An 18,661-nucleotide genomic window follows, 5' to 3' on the forward strand; every position below is an offset into this window, starting at 1 on the left:
CTTTCTGGGTCAACAGGACACTACCAATGGCGAGGTTGTGGGGTTGAATCCCTGGGAACGTAGATACTGAAAAATATTATACCTTGAATACTCTTAAATGAACAGCTGAATGATGTTGAAGATTTGATGGTGACAGTGTAGTTTTTATATGTAGGGCTGGTTACTTTTACAACTACAATTGTTTATTCTGTGGTTAGTACACAGTGGAAGAAAATGAAATGTGGTTCCTCCTGCAGAACATAATGTTCAGCAAGTACAGACAACAAATACAGGCAGTTAATAAGTTGTAAAAGCATATATGGTTGAACAATAGATTTGGGACACAATCAAAGCTCCTAACCATAAATATTAAACTTGGATGCACAGCCATTTTTGCTTGCATTTTCGCATTTGGCAAACATTGCATTCAAGGTAAGACTTGCTAACGTCTTACTTTATCGCTTGAGGTACTCAAACATGAAATACTCTAGATCTACAGACATGAATGATATCTCAAATGAGCTTGTTAAGCAAAGGTGTTTGTTTACTTTTTAACGCAATCAGAATTGTCTGGTTGACCAAGTAGTGGAATCCTCTATTGACTTGCAATTAAACTTTAGGTAACAGGACCCAATTACAAAGGATTTTGTAACTTTTGAACTTTTTTAAAGGAATAGTTCACTTTTAAAAAAAAGTTTGCTGATAATTTACTCACCCCCATGTCATCTGATACGTCATCCACGTCTTTCTTTCTTCAGTCGAAAAGAAATTAAAAAGGTTTTTGATGAAAACATTCCAGCATTTTTATCTATATAATACACTTTACTGGTAACCAAACAGTTCAAGGTCCAAATGAGAGTTTCAGTGCAAACTGCAAACTATTCATAGGGCTTTAAACGATTCCAGACGATGAATGTGAAACGATCAAGTGAAACGATCCCTCATTTAAAAAAAAAAAAAAATTACGTTTTATAAGCTCAAATGCTAGCTTTGTGCTGTTCTGTGATGACTCTCCCGTTCGAACTTGTTTATTAAAATGAACGAATCTTTTCCAGAGTCGTTCATTTCGTTCGTTGAATGAACCAAATGACACGAAAAAAGATTTTGATGAACGAGTTCGAACAGGAGAGTCACAAACACGCTTCATAGAACAGAGCAAGGCGACCATTTGAGCTTATAAAACTTAAACTTTGTTGGTTTTTTTAATGATCGTTTCGCTTGATAAGACCCTTATTCATCATCTGGAATCGTTTTAAGCCCTTTGAACATTTTGCAGTTGGCACTGAAACTGTCTTTTGGATCTTGAACCGTTTGGTTACCAGTAAAGTGCATTATATGGAGAAAAATCCTGGAATGTTTTCATCAAAAACCTCATTTCTTTTCGACTGAGGAAAGAAAGACGTGGACATCTTGGATGACATGGGGGTGAGTAAAGTATCAGCAAAAGTGTTTCCAAAAGTGAACTACTCCTTTAAGGGTTTTTTGCAATCGGCTGCAGAACATCAGAAAATTTGGTAGATTATTTTGATCACCCAGAATACATATGTGTCCAACTTAAGGCCTTGGCATCTACTACCCATAACACTCTTTTGTCTTTGGCACAGGCACATTTCCTTCAAAAATTAGTTGCTTATGCTCACGTGAATATTGTAGTCGGTGTGTTTTGTGTGCACACATATGGGTATGTGGTCTATTGTCCCAACACGAGGAGCAGCTCTGAATCATACGAGTGACTAACCATTGTAACAGCCAAATGCTGTACCTTGCATTCACGCAAAACAAGCTCACACACGAACGTACGACACACTTAGCCTTCCACACTGGAAGACCCATAAAAGCGGTGCACACTTGCAGGTCTTTGTCAGTGTGAGTGTCGGTTGCAGGGAGCAGGTGTGGTAAGGAGTTTGGTTTGGTAAGTAAAGTGATATAACCTCAATGCTCTATAACACACAAGGTTGATAAAAGTGTGTCACAGCTTTTGGTTGTCCAGGTTTGAGGCCTTCGGGGGTGGAAAAGCTTCTCATTCATAGTTACTGTTTTACTAAATAGTTTTGACTTGTAGCTCTGGGCTAATTGTGAATGCATGCCGGGGAAAATCTTGTTTTAGTTGACAAGTGTGTGTCTGTAAGTTTTGCCTACATTAGGATAGTAAAATCTGAAATTGGAGCAGCCAACCAACACTATATTTAAAGAAAACGGCTTATTAAATAATGACTTAATGAGATATATATATAATAATGCTAAATGTTTTGTGTGAAGAAAAGATTTTGGGGATAATGGACAGCAAATATTATCTCACAAATAGAAGCCAATAGAAAGTTCCTACATAATAGGAGATCATTAATACAATGAAAGAACAGGTTTAGTGCGTCTCTGTGGTGTGTTTGGTTTGGTTCTGGATGAGTGGCACTGTTGAGTAAACCTTTTGTATTTGCCTTGTCTCCTTCAAAATCCTGTGAGATATCATTGTTTGCTACTGTAGGTTCATTGATAGCCAACACCTCAGTTGATTTAACACAATTCTTGTATCTTATTGATAGTTGGAGGTGTACAGAATGGGCGGGTTGGGTTGAGTCACAGTGTGTGTCCTGGAGAAGATGAGTGATGAGTGTGTTCAGTAGGTCATTGTATGTTCACATGCCCCAGCTGGTGCACAGTAGTGAAAAGAGAAAAATCTCTGTGTGTAAATCCAGCCAAAGCTGGCGAACCGTTTTGGAAAAGCAACAAACCAGCTAGCCAGTTTAAAGTCGCAATGAAACGAAAGTAGTGACAGATCTTTTCTTATGTATTGTGACGTACATCCCAGTAAAATAGTGGGTTATTGAAAAAGATAAGATGTAGAATGAGGACTTGCTTCTGTGACTGGTTTTTGATATGTGGGCATTGCACTCAAAAGTGGAGGCAGATGAACGCAAGTTATAGTTTACTGACAGTATTCTGCTTTTGCATATATTAGGCCGTGTGTCCACCAAAGCGTTTTTAGCCAGCGGTTTTCAATGGAGGCGCTGCGCTTGCTATGATACCGAATGTCCGCGGACGTGTTACTAGTATCTAATTTCACAGATAGTTTGTTTCTGTATTAAGTTCCGTTATTAGGCCGTGTGTCCACCAAAGCGTTTTTAGCCAGCTGAAAACACTAGACGCTCTGCTGAAAACGCTTAGCTCTTGAGAGCGTTTTGGCAGCGGACATTTTTTTTTTCAGTTGAGACGTTTCGTTGCTATGATACAGAATATCCGCACCACAGTTTACTTGTAACTGATTTCGCAGATAATTTGTTTCATACTAAAAAATAATTTTTCATCCATTTTGTTCCGTTAGCTCTGTTGGTTGATGTCGTTGTACAGAAAGAATGTAGTGACAGTTGGTCGGTGTGATATTAGCCCCGCCCCTTCTCCACTGTGATTGGATGGCGGGGTAAAAAGTGATAGTGATGAAGTTGAACATTTTTCAACTCTCGGCAATTAGTAAAAAAACCCTGGGCGCTTCAACGTGGAAAAAAACACTCAGCGCCTCGTTACGCTCATGGCGTTTTTAAAAAATGTGGCGCTCCCATTGAAAACAATTGACAAAATACGCCAGGCGAGTGAAAAAAACGCTTTGGTGAACACACAGCCTTGTGCTTGTTGTTGTCGTCTGTTTCCGTTGTACAATCAGGACGTGGCGGTTGGTCGATGTGGTATTTGTCCCGCCCCTCCTTCACTGTGATTGGACGGCTGGGTAAAAAGTGACAGTACTACAAACAAACCACGCCTCTTCAATTTACACCTACACCCTCATTTAAGAAGTTACGCCTCCCGCGAACAAACAAACATTGATGTCATTGACTTAAACAATCTTTTGAAGTTAATTATGTTATGTTTTAAGAATGACTTACCTAAAGTCTGTATAGACTTTATAGATCTTATATTGCTTTTGACTCTCATGAAGTATGAAATAACAGCTAATGTAAATTATACTATTAAAACTCATCACTCATTGACATGGTAATAATAGCTAAAAGCCTAAACCCACCCTTTTCATTAGACTGTAGAGTTTCATAATTAAAATACTTTCAAACTGATGAAAACAATCACTTACAGTGTCTGGTGATCTGTATGGTACGATTTGTATTCCTTATCACTAGGTGGCGATAGTGAATCTTAAATAGCGAGGAAAGTGAATTAGAAGAAGAGAAGTAGTGATGATCAGTGATTTCAGATGACATAATGGATGGTTGTTTCATAATGGGGGCGTAATTTGAGGTAGGGGGCGTAATTAATGGGGAAGTGGTTTGTAGTACTGCGGGACACAGTCGGACACACTTGGAGCGTTTTCCTCAAAGTTAAACATTCGTCGATTTTTGGCGACCAATATAAAATGCGTCACACTGCTGGTGTTTTCAAAACACAGCGCTCACATTGAAAACAACTAGGAAAATACGTTAGCCTAGAGGGAAAAAAACGCTTTGGTCTTAGGATAGGAAGCTGCTTTGTGGAGTACGGACATTGGTTGGCCAGCTAGAAAACATCTGTGCTGTATTTCCCAGCAGGCATTGGGTCTGTTTTTCTCTCTTCATTCTGTCTCTCACTTTCACGCTCTCTGAGCACCAGTCCTCTCATCTATCTCAAGAACACTTTGAGTCTGGGTGTCACACTGTCTCTCCTGGATTTGTGTGTTCTCATGTTTGTTTGGTCTGTGTCCTTATATAATCCTCTGAATCCTCTCTTCACCTTCAGAGAGTAGTCCTCTGTCTTTTGGTAGTAGAAGATAGACACTGGCATTTTCTCATCTAAACTCCCCCTCACTGTGACCTTTGAGCTCACAAAGTCTGTCAGGGTTCAGAGTGACATTTAAGATGTAGCGTTAGATGTTAGTTATGAGATTTGCTATCAGGGTTTGGTGCCAGAAAAGATATCAGTTTTTTTTTTATCTCTGTCTGTCTTTCACTATCACTATCTTAGTGATCACGATCAGCTGGGTTATTATAAAAGCTGATAAACCGGATTGCTGTGCTTGCTAAGGCAGTTGCGCAGTTTTGACATTTTTAAGTGCGATAGGTTTCACTGCGTGATTGTGTTGACTTTTTGCAGTTGTTGCTTCGGGGCTGTGTTAAACTCAGCAGCTGTTTACCTGCAGGGGTGCGACCTTTTGACATTAAGGTCATCAGTCAAGCGGTCTAACCACTTCTGTTTTATAGCCATCAATAAATAAATAAACCCACTTTATCTGAACAAAAATTGCTGTTATTTTCATACTAAAGACTGAAAGGGTTTGAGTGGGGCTTTAAATGTTTGCCCTCAAGCTACAGTCTTGAGTAGAAACCGAGAGAGAGGGAGGAGAACAGGTGAAAGTCAAATGATTTCTTTCTGTTTTCCTTGTCGGGAAATATTTTTTTTCCTGGCCTGCCAGCATTTTCACCACAAAAATTTACATTGTATATATATACATATACATATATTATGTTGAGCATATGTATGTTTTATATTTAAGGCGAAAGGAAAACTCATAAGTGTAAAGGCCTGTTCACAACGGGACAAATTTTGTCTGCGCTATTAGCCTTGTGACTAAACAAAGGGGGCCAATGTGAGTGTGCACACCGACGCAAAAAACGGCACAAGTAAAAGCTTCAATTTTTAATAAACGCCTCGGGTTCGTTTTTTTGGTTTGGCGCGCCGCGTCAAAACTATCCAACCAATGAGATTGGCGCTTTTGCTCACATGTCTGGAGCTTCTGAAGTTAGAATAAAACACAATTTGGGGGCGCTCAAGCACACAACGGTCTTGCCGAGCACACACACGTAACGGCGAAGAAGATATACGCCTTGCTCTATACACTGCCGGGAAGAAATAAGACGAGGAAGATGCTAGGCAAGATGAATGTAGAGCTGCTGGTCTCGTTGGTGTCGGAACATAAATAACTATATGACAAACGCGACGGCGACTACAAAAATCTCGATAAAAGAGAACTGATATGGAGTGGTATTGCAGAGCAGATGGGCGCCATCTAATGTCAGGGAATGAATTTGCATGTTCACTCGGCTCATCTCTCAGCGAAAATCACTTGGGTGTAAACACAAAAATCTCGTTGAAAAACGCCCGCCGATATTCGTCCCGGTGTGTACGGCCCCTTAAATCTTAAAAAGTTACCTTAAATTATATGTGTTTTAAATAATATTCATATTTCTCATAAAATCTAAAGTTTAAGTAAACTACAGTATATGCAATATGACAATAAAATATAGGTTATCATTTTCAAGTAACAGCTTAAAAATATATAGTCAAGTTACATTTATTTCTATAGCTCTTTTCACAATACAAACTGAATCATTGAAGCTTTATAGAAAATCACGATGTTAATGTTTATAATATCGTAATGGCTTACAGACAAGCAGATTAGAGATGGAGAATCTTAAAATGGATACGTTTTTCCTTTGAGTTTTCCGCGGAAAGATAGCACCATTCTCAAAACGATCCCCGTTCACACAAATCCGCGAAAACAACTAAAAACGCTGTATGCTCCTGTCAGGCCATTAGATGGCGATGAAACATAATAGACTGAACATGTAATACACACGTGCATGATGTCATCGTTTCCACAGATTCGCGTTTTCTGTTGTTTTCAAAAGCTTGTTTCAAAAACACCCAGAACGCCGTTGTCGTTTAAATGAACGGCCAAAACACATAAACAGTTTTACGTTTTTAGTTGAAAATTGTGTAGTGTAAACAGCCCCTACAGGCAAATGTGACACATGTTCAAATTTAATAAGTTTGCCAGGCATAAAAACACATGTACATGGTCATATGATCATGTGGGGTGGCTTGTGCCACTCAATGGCCCCTTTCACACAGCGCGTTGGAAATTGCCGTAAAATTGCTAGAGTGCCTTCGGTGTGAACGCAAACACGTCCCGGGATTGAGGCCGGGAAAAAAAAGCCAGGACCAATGCCGTGTACGTTTACATGTTTTCGACGCTTACGTTACACGTCACATCCTGACGTCACGGGATGTGTGTGATTCCGGAAAATCACTGGCAGTGTGAATCAACCAAAATCAAACGATCCCGGGACAGATCCCGGAACACATTATCCGTGTATTTTCCGGAATCTCTGTGTGAACGGAGCTAATGTGTATTGAGGTTACGGCCCCGAAGTGACCAAAACTGATTTTTATATATTGTTCCTCCCATGTCCTCAGAGTAGGGCTGGGCGATATGGCCTAAAAACTTTTTAATTCGATTTACGATTTTTTTTACGATTATTACGAAAGCATTAACAATACATTCAAATCTGAGGAAAATTGTTATAATTCGAGGATTTGCCAGCAAACAGAATTCAGCACTGAACAAAAAGTATCTTAAATGTTCCTGATTGGGCATTGCGTTCAAGAACATCGCTCAACGCTGCAAACGTTATAAATAGAAACTCTGTCCTGTAAATCGTTTCTATTTTGTTTTAGTTGTTCTTGATGCTTTTCTGCAACAGATGAAAACAAATCTATTACTTTTTTATGTTTTAATCATAGATATTTCTAGTTTGCGGGAGTCCCGCCAATCGTTTTATTCTCCCGCAAACCGCACACACAGAGTGAATGCATTACCGCCTCGCACACGGCCATCAGATCTAATTAGTCCCGCGCCGCACTCTATTGCATTGTTAGTGCACGTCTCTCAAGGGCCCGGCCTGACCCAAGGATATTGATGGGAAATATCGGCCCGACCCACTCGGGCAGAATAAACATTAGTTCACTCTACGCTAAGGAACAAACTTCCCCACTCTCACCAGTAGCCATGTTGTCGCTTGCTGTATGCTGTTGCAATTTCGTGTGCGCTATGACGTTGTTGTTGTCGCTTGCTGCGTGAGTGAAACCAACGCTATAGAAACTCCGGGGAGCCAAAAATGCGACATTACACAAAAACTCGATTTACTTATTTTTTAAATCGCCCCCAACAAAAAATTCGAATTAATTAATTTAATCGATTTTTTTCCCCAGGCCTATCTCAGTTTGTATAGGGCTTCACTTTCTAAACCAATTGGCATGTACTGTTAATTCATAGGTGTGTGTATGTGTGGTAGATGTGGGCACTGTAGTGTGGGAGCTAACCCTCCATCTACACGTATACAGTGTGTGTGGCAGCTGTGACAAATAGTGCGCCCTAATGCTGACTCAGTGATGAGCCCACAAAGTGGGAGCAGAGTGTTGGACTAAAGGCCGCTGTCTGTTCACACACACACTCATTTCTGCCATTGCACATCTGACGGTTCTGTGTGTGTTCAGGATTGTGCTGTGCTCGTGGGAACGCTGCTATATTTAGCTGCTGTGTGAGAACAGGAGACTGAGCTGAGCTCCTCCATGATTATAAGGCCAGAGCCAAGCAATCGAACTACAGGCCCTCTGGAATTAAAGTGCTCAAAAACATGCACGTATCTCTTGGAATCTGGCGTGTTCAGTGTGTGTGTGTGTGTGTGTGAGAGAGAGAGAGAGAGATCACAGGGCGTCACACCCTGCTCACAGTGGTCATATCCCTTCTTCCTGTCTGGTGTATCCTATTATGTGATTATCGCCACACACACACACACACACTCAATACTAAATTGCAAGGATACAGTGTTGTTGAATGCGATAAGGGTTGTGTATGACTGAAGAAGAAAATATTTTCTTCACTGTTTCCCAAAGTTACACACACATCTGCTGTTGTCGACGTTTGCCTGTTTTTGGTAGGCGTTGTGCTCAGAGCAGCTTACGTCCTGTGTGTGTGTGTGTGTGATGTCCTTCCGCTGCTGTCCAAGAGGCCTGGTTCCCGTGACACACTCCCGTGGTTTGTCCGGTCTGTTTTGTCTCGGTGCCACTGATGTAACCTTGCTAAATATAACGTGCTGATCACACACACGTCTGTTCGCCATTAGATGGACATACTATGCTGTCCTCCTCACACACCGTCAACATCCTGACATGGCAGATGGCATTGGTTTCTTAAAAAAAAATAAAAATCGTGACTGTTGAACAGATTAGAAAATAGTGGATGCTGTTTTCCTCTTTGTTTTTGTCTTTTTTTTAGTTCAGCACTTCTTGGTCCATGTTGCGTCTGTCCTATTTTTACTCTTAGATTCACAGTTCTTGTCTCCTCACTCTCTGTGAAATCAGTTCTTCTCAATTTAAGTTTTCATGTCTCGAATAAACCCTAATGTCATTGATTCAAGTTTATTTCAGTCTATTTTTTATTATTTTATTATTTTTTTATTATTATTTATTTTTTTGTTTATTTTTTATTATTATTTATTATTTTCTATTATTTTAACTTATTTAATTTAATAATATTTTATTTTAAAATGTTTTTTTGCACTCTGTTGCTTGTCATAATAATAAAAATAATAGTAATATAGTACTAATGATGATATTGTTTTTGTTATTTAGATAATATTTGTACATGAAATGTAAATCGACGGATCACAAAATCTGTACTACTGTTCTTGTCTCGTCTTTCTCTGTAAAATTAGTTTCTCAACTTAAAAACTAGAGGTATTTTCATGTCCTTTTAGATTCAAGTTTATTTCAGTCTATATTTTGTATAATTTTTTTTTTCACTCTGTTGCTTTTAATTTTGTCATAATATTAATAATATGATTATTTTTGTTGTTCTTTTTTATTTACATGACATCACATTTAAATCGATGAATTACAAAATCAACTAATTATTATTATTATTATTATCATCATTATTATTATTATCATTAAATAACATAAAATTAAAATCAACATTACAAAAGCAAATAATAATAATTTATAATAATAACAACGATAACTATTATTATTATTACTAGCCCTATATCTAATGAACAGCATGTCCTAAGGATGAAGTACTTTATGACGTTACTTGAATGTCTTTAGATAAAGCATTTTTGTATGATGAAGCATGATTTTTCATATAATATGTATAATATATAAATATAAATACATGTTTCATATATTTCAACAAAATCAGCGTATTACAAAGGCAAATAATAATAATTTATTATTACTAGCCCCATATACTGAACAGCATGTCCTAAGGCTATATATGGTATCAAGTACTTTATGACGTTGCTTGAATGGGTGAGGAGTCTTCTTGGGTAAATCATTTTTTGTACGATGAGGCGTGATTATCGTGGTCAGCTTTATTAATAGTAAGGAGGCGGAACTGCTGTCGAGAGAGAGAGAGAGAGAGAGAGGGAGAGGGAGAGGGGGGGAGAGGGAGGGAGAGGGAGAGAGAGAGAGGGGGGGGGGAGAGGGAGAGAGCGCGAGAGAGAGAGAGAGAGAGAGAGAGAGAGAGAGAGAGAGAGTCACGAGTAAAGACGCGCAAGTTTGCGCTGTCAGGGAATTCCGGGGCCGCGCGCTGACGTCATGAGCCTGAGGGGCGGCGCGCTGACAGAGAGAACGCGCGTGCGTGGCGCGCCTCTGTGCGCGGCCACGAGCTGTGCCAAAGCTGTGTGTCCCTTTAAAAAACCCAGCGCCGCTGAGCGCAACTCGATCCCTGTCTTAACTCACAGACACAGCTCTGTGTTCGCTACAGAGAGAGAAGACTGACCCAACAACAACATAAAATATCAGCAACACACCCTCTGCGGAGAGACGTGACTGATTTAACCGTTATAAAGCGACGGATTTAACGATTTTGCGGATTATCAGTGTTATTCAGCCGGCTTGGACTGGGATATTCCTTTACACGTCGAGGAGAAGTCACGGATAACGACATTCACCGGTACTGACAGGAATTATAACGTTACAAATTTTGGTCGTTGTTGTTGTTGTTTTTTTTTCCCAGGCAGCGTCGACGCGACGCTTCTACATTTCATTCTCTTCGCGTTTATTACAAAACTCCGCCTGTAATTCAAGCTTCTTTAAATGTGATCACTCATAATTAAAACATTTTCACACGTTGACACCTCTCTAGTTTCCAACGGACTCAAACGAGATAAGAAAAGCTAAAAGATGTCCTCGTTTGTTCCCCAACAGATCCCGTCTAACTTTTGGAAGCGCTAGTGGAGACTCAAGCTGAACGAGTTTTACTACTAAAGGTAAGTCAGCGAGACTCATTGTTCCGTTTTTTTATTGTTGTTATCCACATGGTACACTCGTGACTTGTTTAAAGTTGAGAGTTGGCCGTGACTGGAAGAAATTTCACTCTTTATTACAGGGTAGCAACAGTCTGTGTGAATGAAAGCGTTGTAGTAACGGTGACCGGAAGTTCAGCGCGCGCATTAACTCTTTTCTGTCCACAACCTCATGGCTTTGAGACAATGAATGGCCTATCTTGTCTTTAGGCAAATATTATCTTTAAACAAATCAAAGCACTGTTTAATTCTTGGGGCAGGGCGTTTAATTGTTTAATATATGGCAGTGTTGTGTTCTGGAAAAAAATTGTTTAGGTTGCAGAGTCTCAGTCCCACGTGTGTCCGGCTGAAAGGGGGTTGGGTTCACTGTGGTGTAAACTGACCTGGGTCATCCCTTCAGTGGGATGTGGCAAACAGAAATTTTAATTTAGAAGTACTATGTAACATTAATATACATCTTGTATAACTCTTGATGACCTTGTTACAGTCATGAGTGTCTAAAGAGGTCCTTTATTATATGATCTTTTTTTTCACATGACCGCAAAACGGATTGCATACTTCTTAAACCACACTGAATTGGATTTTTATTTTTAGTTAATAATATTTGAAAACAAAAAGGCTTACATTAACATTAATTTAACTCGTTCTCAACCAGCGTTTAAAAAAGAAAGTTGTCTGCATTTGATAATTTTCAAAAATGTTCATGGCCCGCAGAATATTTTGTTCATATCTGAACATGCGAAATATATGTGAGCCTCTGCTTTTAAACAAATTTATTCTAGCTTAATGCATTCTTTTTTATCAACACTTGGAATATGGATATGTTTCATTAAAAAATCAACATCTTCAGCTTAGAAAAACTATTCAGATTCAGAACGATGATCAAAACATAGTCCTATACCTCACCCGTGTACATTTCAGTAACATTAGGCATTTTTGATTGCTATGCTGTTTAATATTAATGATTGGGTTATTTTACATATGCGTTTGTTTCGCATGTGTTGATCAGGAGATTCGGTGATCTTTCAGAAGATGTGTCATATCACCCCCTATCGTATAACATCGAAAACGAGTTGCTCTTTCATATTTTAAGGATCATTAACAAAAGATTGCCAAGCTGTTAATGATGCTATTTGTATTCTATAATCTCCTCACATTGATTTTTTTTGACATGCAAATCATTTAAATAGTTTTTAAGTTAAAAAGAGCATCACTTCATTAACCCGTCTGATTGCGGTGTGCTCATCCACCGCTCTTTGTTTGTCGCGTGAGGGCAGGGCTCGACTGCTGGTCATTCTCATAAAGTTGAATGGATTGCGTCAGCCTTGCTCGTGCTGAACTGAATGCGTCTGCCTGAAAGGAAATAATTTGCATGGTTTTTTACTACAACAAGCCTGCAGCCATGCCTGGGGGTGGGGTGTTTTTCTCTCAGTCTTCGCATGTGTTTTTTGTACATATTCCGCTGTCAGAGGGTTAAGGGAATACGCAGGGGAAATTTCAAATTTCACTGCTACACGCTATTCGTGTTGACGTCCAATATACAGTGCATTTGAAATTACAGTGAAAAACGTAGGTGTTTGTAGCTTGAGAGTGTCTGGAGAGCAAGTCGGGACACTCTGCATTTTACAGGCGGTCATAAACACCCGTGGGATAAATACAGGGGTTTATAAAGGGGGGACAGGAAGATCCCTTTGAAGATACACTTCCGATCAATTAGCACGACTGACATGAAAACAAAGAGGCTGCGTTTGTGTGGCTTTGAAGTCGTGGGGTGTAAATGTTGAGTGCGCGGCAGCTGCTGAGACTGTCCTCCTCAGACCGACGGATGTTTTGAATCAGCCGCCCGATTTCAGCGTCACTGCCCCTTTATTGTGACGCCGTAAACGTGTTAAAGCTATAGGCCAGACGCTTGTGTTGTGTATGAGAATGAGTGCCGCGTCCAATATTGTTGTTTTGAAGCACAACTATGTAATGACCTGAAAGAATCGGTGGTTTGAGCTGGTTCTCTGAAACAAACTGTTCGTAAGAACCGATTCGTAGAAATGAGTCAATCTTCCCATCATTCATTATGAGAAAAGTCGAGAAGGTGTGAATTTGATCCTAACAGGTGGAGATAAGAGAATGGTGTAGGTTGTGTGTGTGTGTGTGACGGGAAGAAATGTTGATGTATCATGTAGGTCAGTTGGATTGCTTAGTCAATGTACGCTTATCACAATCACAACAGCCCTTGATGATGAAAGTGAGGCGGGCTTGCGTGCGTGTGGTTATACTGGTATATCAGGACTGGCTGAATGAAAGAAAAAAGGTGTAGGTTGTAAAATCCATTCCATTGAGCTCTAATGATTGCGTGTGGGAGTTTTTCCCATGTCAGGACAGTACTTTTGTGGTAAAAGGAAGTGATGTAGTTGGAATTTCACTAGAGAAAGTGTTCGATTCTGTGAAGGGTTGTTGTTTTCAAGCATGATCAGTTGGTGTAATTAAAGACAAGAAGTAAGGAAAGGAGTTTAATGCCGTTTGACGCCACTTTTTTTCCCCTTCTGACTGGCTTGTTTTTTCCTTTGTCACTTTGCCGGTCTGTAATCTCACGCTTTTGGCAGAAAACCAGAGTGAGGGGAAAAGGGAAAGTGTGTAGAAGAAAAGGGAGGGCTAGTAAAACTGGAGTGGGACAGAGTGGTGGAAAACACAAAATATCAGTCATCTTTCTGTGACTCAGTCAGATGTTTTTTTGGATAGAGTGAGCAGCCAGGATGCAACACACAGATCTCTGATATGCGTCATGACGTGATGACTGACGGGTGGGATTATTTTTCTGTATCGCAAACATCTTCAAATTAAAGTCTCGTTTTTGGACAATAACTTTTATCATATTTCAATTAGAGTATCTGAAATGTTTCAGATGCCAGATGTGACTCGATTGGATCCCTTTTCAAAATGTGTCGAGCTTCAGACATTTGTGTTTTCGTGCTCCAACACAGCAACCCGTTGCCATAGCAATCCGGGAGCCAGCTTGTTCGTCATTGATCCTTTTTTGTTACTAATAACTTATAAGTGTGCCTGTTTTGTTTGTGTCTAATGCATTACTAGCTTCTGGGAAATGAGGAGTTTGAATGTAGGAGGGGACTTTTGGGGGCTAACGAGACACAAACACGACCGAGATTTTCAAGTTTTATCTCTTCCAGTAATGAAAAGCTGAGATGTTTTGATGACTACAGAGAAAGGTTATTTCTGGTACTTCGTATTCATAATGGTAAAAGAGAATGAAAGAGCGAACTTGTGTTTCCTGACATGTCACGGTGACACATTTGTACAGTCTGAGCACATTAAAAGTTTTCTCGCAGATGGCTGTGTGCAGACACACTCCAGACTTTCATGTCTAGCAGACATTCACACACTGAGTCACTGTCATTCACGCATGGCACCCGTTGTCAGTCACTCTTTTTGTTCCTTAAATGTTTTACTCTACTTCTAAAGGGAAGTGAACTTAAAACAGTTGACTGACATGAATGCGTCAAAAACATCCCCCGAGCTTCAGAAGACTTAATCGGATGTAAAACTAGACACCTAACCAGTCCTTGTTTTTATTTGTTGGGCCATTCATAAATACGTACACAGAATATGTTCCACAGGATGTTACCTCATTCCCCTCAGTCCCTTTTAAGACGCCCTCCCCTCTTTTGAGAGGCCCACTTCCTGTTGCTGTGACGGCAACTTCCTGTCTTATCCTATCTGTTCTGCTTTCTTTAATCTCACATGTTGGTATATTCGCATTCACATTCACTAACAATAACCAGAGCAACATTTTCCCTGACTATCCAGATGGGGATATCCTAAAGGAATAGTTCACCAAAAAAAAAGAAAATTAGCTCATGATTTACTCGCCCTCAAGCAATTCTAGTTGCATATGACTTTCTTCTTTCATCCGTACACAGTGTTTTATTAAATATCCTGGCTCTCCTCAGCTTTGTAATGTCATTGAACAACGGCAGAGTTTTTGAAGCACCAAAAAGCACATCCATCCATCATAAAAGTAATCCGTACGACTCCAGTGGGTAAAGAAATGCCCTCTGAAGCGAATTGATGGGTTTTTGTAAGAAAAACATCCATATTTAAAACTTTATAAACTAGAATCACTGGCTTCCAGCAATGGCCGTACACACGTCGCAAGATGGTCAAGTTCTGGCGGAAGAGTGACCTCTGACCCGAGTATGAAAACTCAAGCTCCTCTTCTCTTATTTTTCTTTTCAAGACTTTTAATTTGTGACCGGTGTTTTGTTTAGCTGTATCCTCTGTGTTTTCTCGTGCTTGCGTCATACATCCAACGCCATGCGTTCGGGTCTGAGGTCATCCTTCTGCCAGAACTCCACTCTCACGAACACGCGTATGGCTGTTGCTGGAAGCCAGTGATTATAGTTTACAAAGTTTTGAATATGGATATTTTTCTAACAAAAAAAAAACATTGCCTTACCCACTGGAGTTATATGGATTACTTTCATGATGGTGCTTTTTGGGGCGCAAAAATTTGGATAGTTTCCAAGTTTCAATGCCATTACAAAGCTGTGAAGAGACGGGGTATTATAAAATGTTATCGTTTTTGGCTAAAAGAAGAAAGTCATATACACCTGGGATGGCTTGAGGGTGAGTAAATTATGGGATAATTTTAATTTTAAACTGTTCCTTCGAGGTCCTTTCTCCCCAAGAATAACTCCCCAATAACTATGTTCATGTCCACACCAGCAGACAATAATGTTTGGCTCTCAATGTTTTTATCGTTCATTAGCACACGAGTAGTGTAACTCAGACACAAAATAAAATGTTGCGCTTAAGCGTGTAAAGTGGATAACTATAATTAGGGAGCGCTTAGAAAAACGTTTTATTTTGTGTCACCATTCTTGGTCGAGTTACACTACTCACCTGGAAAACGTGGAGGTGTTTGATCGCTTCTCTGCTTGGCCCATATTGAATGAACATGGGCTAGTTAAGTGCTATCAAAGCGTCTCGCGCGCCAGATCGATTGAGTGCACACACTGAGACGACAGAGGTATGTATCAACTCGTTTTAGTTAAGGCAATAACATAGTGTAATATGAAAAAAATGGTGGAGTGTCCCTTTAAGATCAGAAAACGCAAAGTGCTGTTAGAAACTTTGAACACCGTTATTTTTGTGTCTCTGAAGCGTCTGTCAAGCGCAGCGCCTTTTCTCACTCGAGCATAAATTGCTGGTGGCGCCCCTGCATGTGGATATTGTTTTTCTCAACATAAACGTCAAACGATATAAACACGATAATCATATGCTGACTCGAGCGTGCGTATATTCTGTACGATAACTGGCGCAATCTGCTTTATTAGGGGTTTTTTTTCGTTCGCGTTGCTTGAGCATGCTTTTATTAATGCTTTTGTTTTTTATATTTTTTGTTTGCACATAGGTCTACTGTTTAATGTTTTCAACTAAAAGAAAACTTTAACATGTATTGGAAATAACACTGTGAGGCAGTTAGCTGTCACACAAGAGTAAAAAAAGAGAAGTTATTTAAATTATATATTTCGAGCTACATCAACAACTTTGAGGGTTAGTATTCTCTCATATCATATGAAATTCGACTAGCGAATCAGCGTTTCTAAAATCGGTGTCGCCGTTTCTGAGAAAACGGATTTTATTAAAGTTTTTAATAAAGTAAGGCAGTAAGCTTCCGGAAGTAAAGACGCTGACTGAGATTCTTTCGGACACATGTCAGCAGGGTTCGTGCATAGAGGCTATTGTAAGCTTGTTCAGAAATGGTGACAAAAAAAAAAACGTCTTTTTCATTAAACGCCATTTAAATAAACGAATATCCGATTTTTATGAGCCCGAATATTCGAATGCAATATTTTTGAAAAATGCCCATCCCTAATATTTAGAACTATATCTGTATTTATTATAGTTATATTCTCTCTCTGGTGAATTTTGCCAGACTTTTCCAATTAATTAGTCTGCTTAAACTCCACCCCTATTCTTACAATTGACTGCAAGCTCGCATTCAGCCCTTCCTCCGTCCATTCAAATATTGATAGATGCAAACAAGTGCCCACCCTTCTTTCTTTCTTTTTTTTGTTCTTCTTTTTGAAAATCTATGATGTCTCACAACATGGAAGAAAAGATCTGTAGCAGTTCCCCACAACTTTGAAGTCATGAAATCAAAGTTATTTTGGACAGTTGACATCTGACGTCTGTGGATGTCATTAGTGGTCATTAACCACAACTCACTCCACCTCTGAATAGTCAATGATCAAGTACCAACTTTTTTTTGTTATTTTTCATTGAAATATTATTTTTCATTCAGAAAAATGACGGGTTATGTGAGTAAAATGTTTTGTGAACGACATTTCAGGTTGACTTCCCCTTTTACCAGTGTCAGTAATCACCTTCAAGGTAATGACTAAGGGTGTTTTCTCAGCAGTGCTCACCACAGTGACAGCATGCTTACTCTCTCATAACAGGACATGACCACTAGTTACTAAGAAAAGCATCATGGTTCACTTTAAGACGAATCATACTAGCACCTGTATTCGAGATTCAATTTACTGGGTAAAATTGATTATTTTGTCACTTCAAGATTGAAAGTGAGTATTTAGATTAGGGTCACCTGAGTGTCCTTCCCTACTAATAAGAGAGAGTTTCCTCAACGTTTTTTTTAAACGGCAAATCTGCCCTGGTTTATATATTAGCCTACATATTTATTCATTAACAGCTGATACCAGATGGACAACAGCACTTTCATTTAAACATGCACTTGTGGATATGAACATTTTAGTGTTTATTGAACATCAGTGTCATATCAATGTCTGTGATGTCAACGCTAATCATTAAACGCTCCATCCTGATGGATTTATTGTCTGTCTAGCAAACATAAATCAGGAACTAGGTCAAGGGCGATGACATAAAAACGAGAGCAGGGGAAAAAAAATCATGGTCACTGCATAGAATGAGGCCAGTTGTGAGTTTTTATTGTAGTGTTATTTTTGGTAGGGTGGTGCAAGGTTGTGGGTAGGTTCTCATGAAGTTACATGCGAGTGTGTGTCCTCAGCTGAACTTCCCCTCTGAATCAGGGTGTACACTGTGTTGCTTGTGCGCGCGAGTGTGTGGAGGCTACGAGTGTGGGCTTGGAAATGCAGCGACGCCACTGTGACGACTCAACCTTGCATCATTGGCAGAGGCAGACACACACAGAGGGAAGGGAACAGACGCAAGCCTACTGTGACGACGTGTTTCCTTGTGCCTCTGACTGCGATCTGTATCTGAGTTGGGTTATATAATGGCCAAATGAGAGCGCTCAGCCACAGCCTCTTCCGCTGTTCCTCTTTCTCCCAATTCCTCTCCTCTTCCTATCCTAATCTCCAATCTGTTTCAGACACCGCAATTCCTTGACTCCATTCCATGTCGTTCTTTTCTGCATACTTTCTGCTCAGCTGTTTTGGCTCTCTTGAGTAGCTTTGTGGTGGTTTCTGGCAATAATGAGGATAGTGTCATCATTCACGGACATGAGTCATGACCCATATCACTATGTTATAATAATCTCCTTTTGGGATTCTTTTCACATTGCCATGTTACTGATGAGCCCTTTATTCTTAAAAGAGCGAATC

The 18,661-nt window shown here is 39.7% G+C and overlaps 1 protein-coding gene across 6 annotated transcripts in view; it reads left to right on the top strand.

The window, feature by feature from the left end:
- kdm6ba (lysine (K)-specific demethylase 6B, a) overlaps nucleotides 1-18,661 on the top strand; it is an 89,753-nt gene that overhangs the window by 49,417 nt on the left and 21,675 nt on the right. For 4 of the 6 annotated variants that reach the window (XM_039658533.2, XM_039658535.2, XM_089130870.1 and 1 more), the window contains one exon: nucleotides 10,948-11,009. The gene's annotated coding sequence lies outside the window, so the exon portion shown is untranslated. Of the gene's footprint in view, nucleotides 1-1,871; nucleotides 1,892-10,416; nucleotides 10,694-10,947; nucleotides 11,010-18,661 lie in introns of those variants that run through there. The other 2 variants (XM_089130874.1, XM_089130864.1) reach the window with 2 other exon arrangements.

The sequence above is a fragment of the Pimephales promelas genome, chromosome 1 (genome assembly GCF_988280905.1).
Source record: "Pimephales promelas chromosome 1, fPimPro1.hap1.1, whole genome shotgun sequence".
Lineage (NCBI taxonomy): Eukaryota > Metazoa > Chordata > Actinopteri > Cypriniformes > Leuciscidae > Pimephales > Pimephales promelas.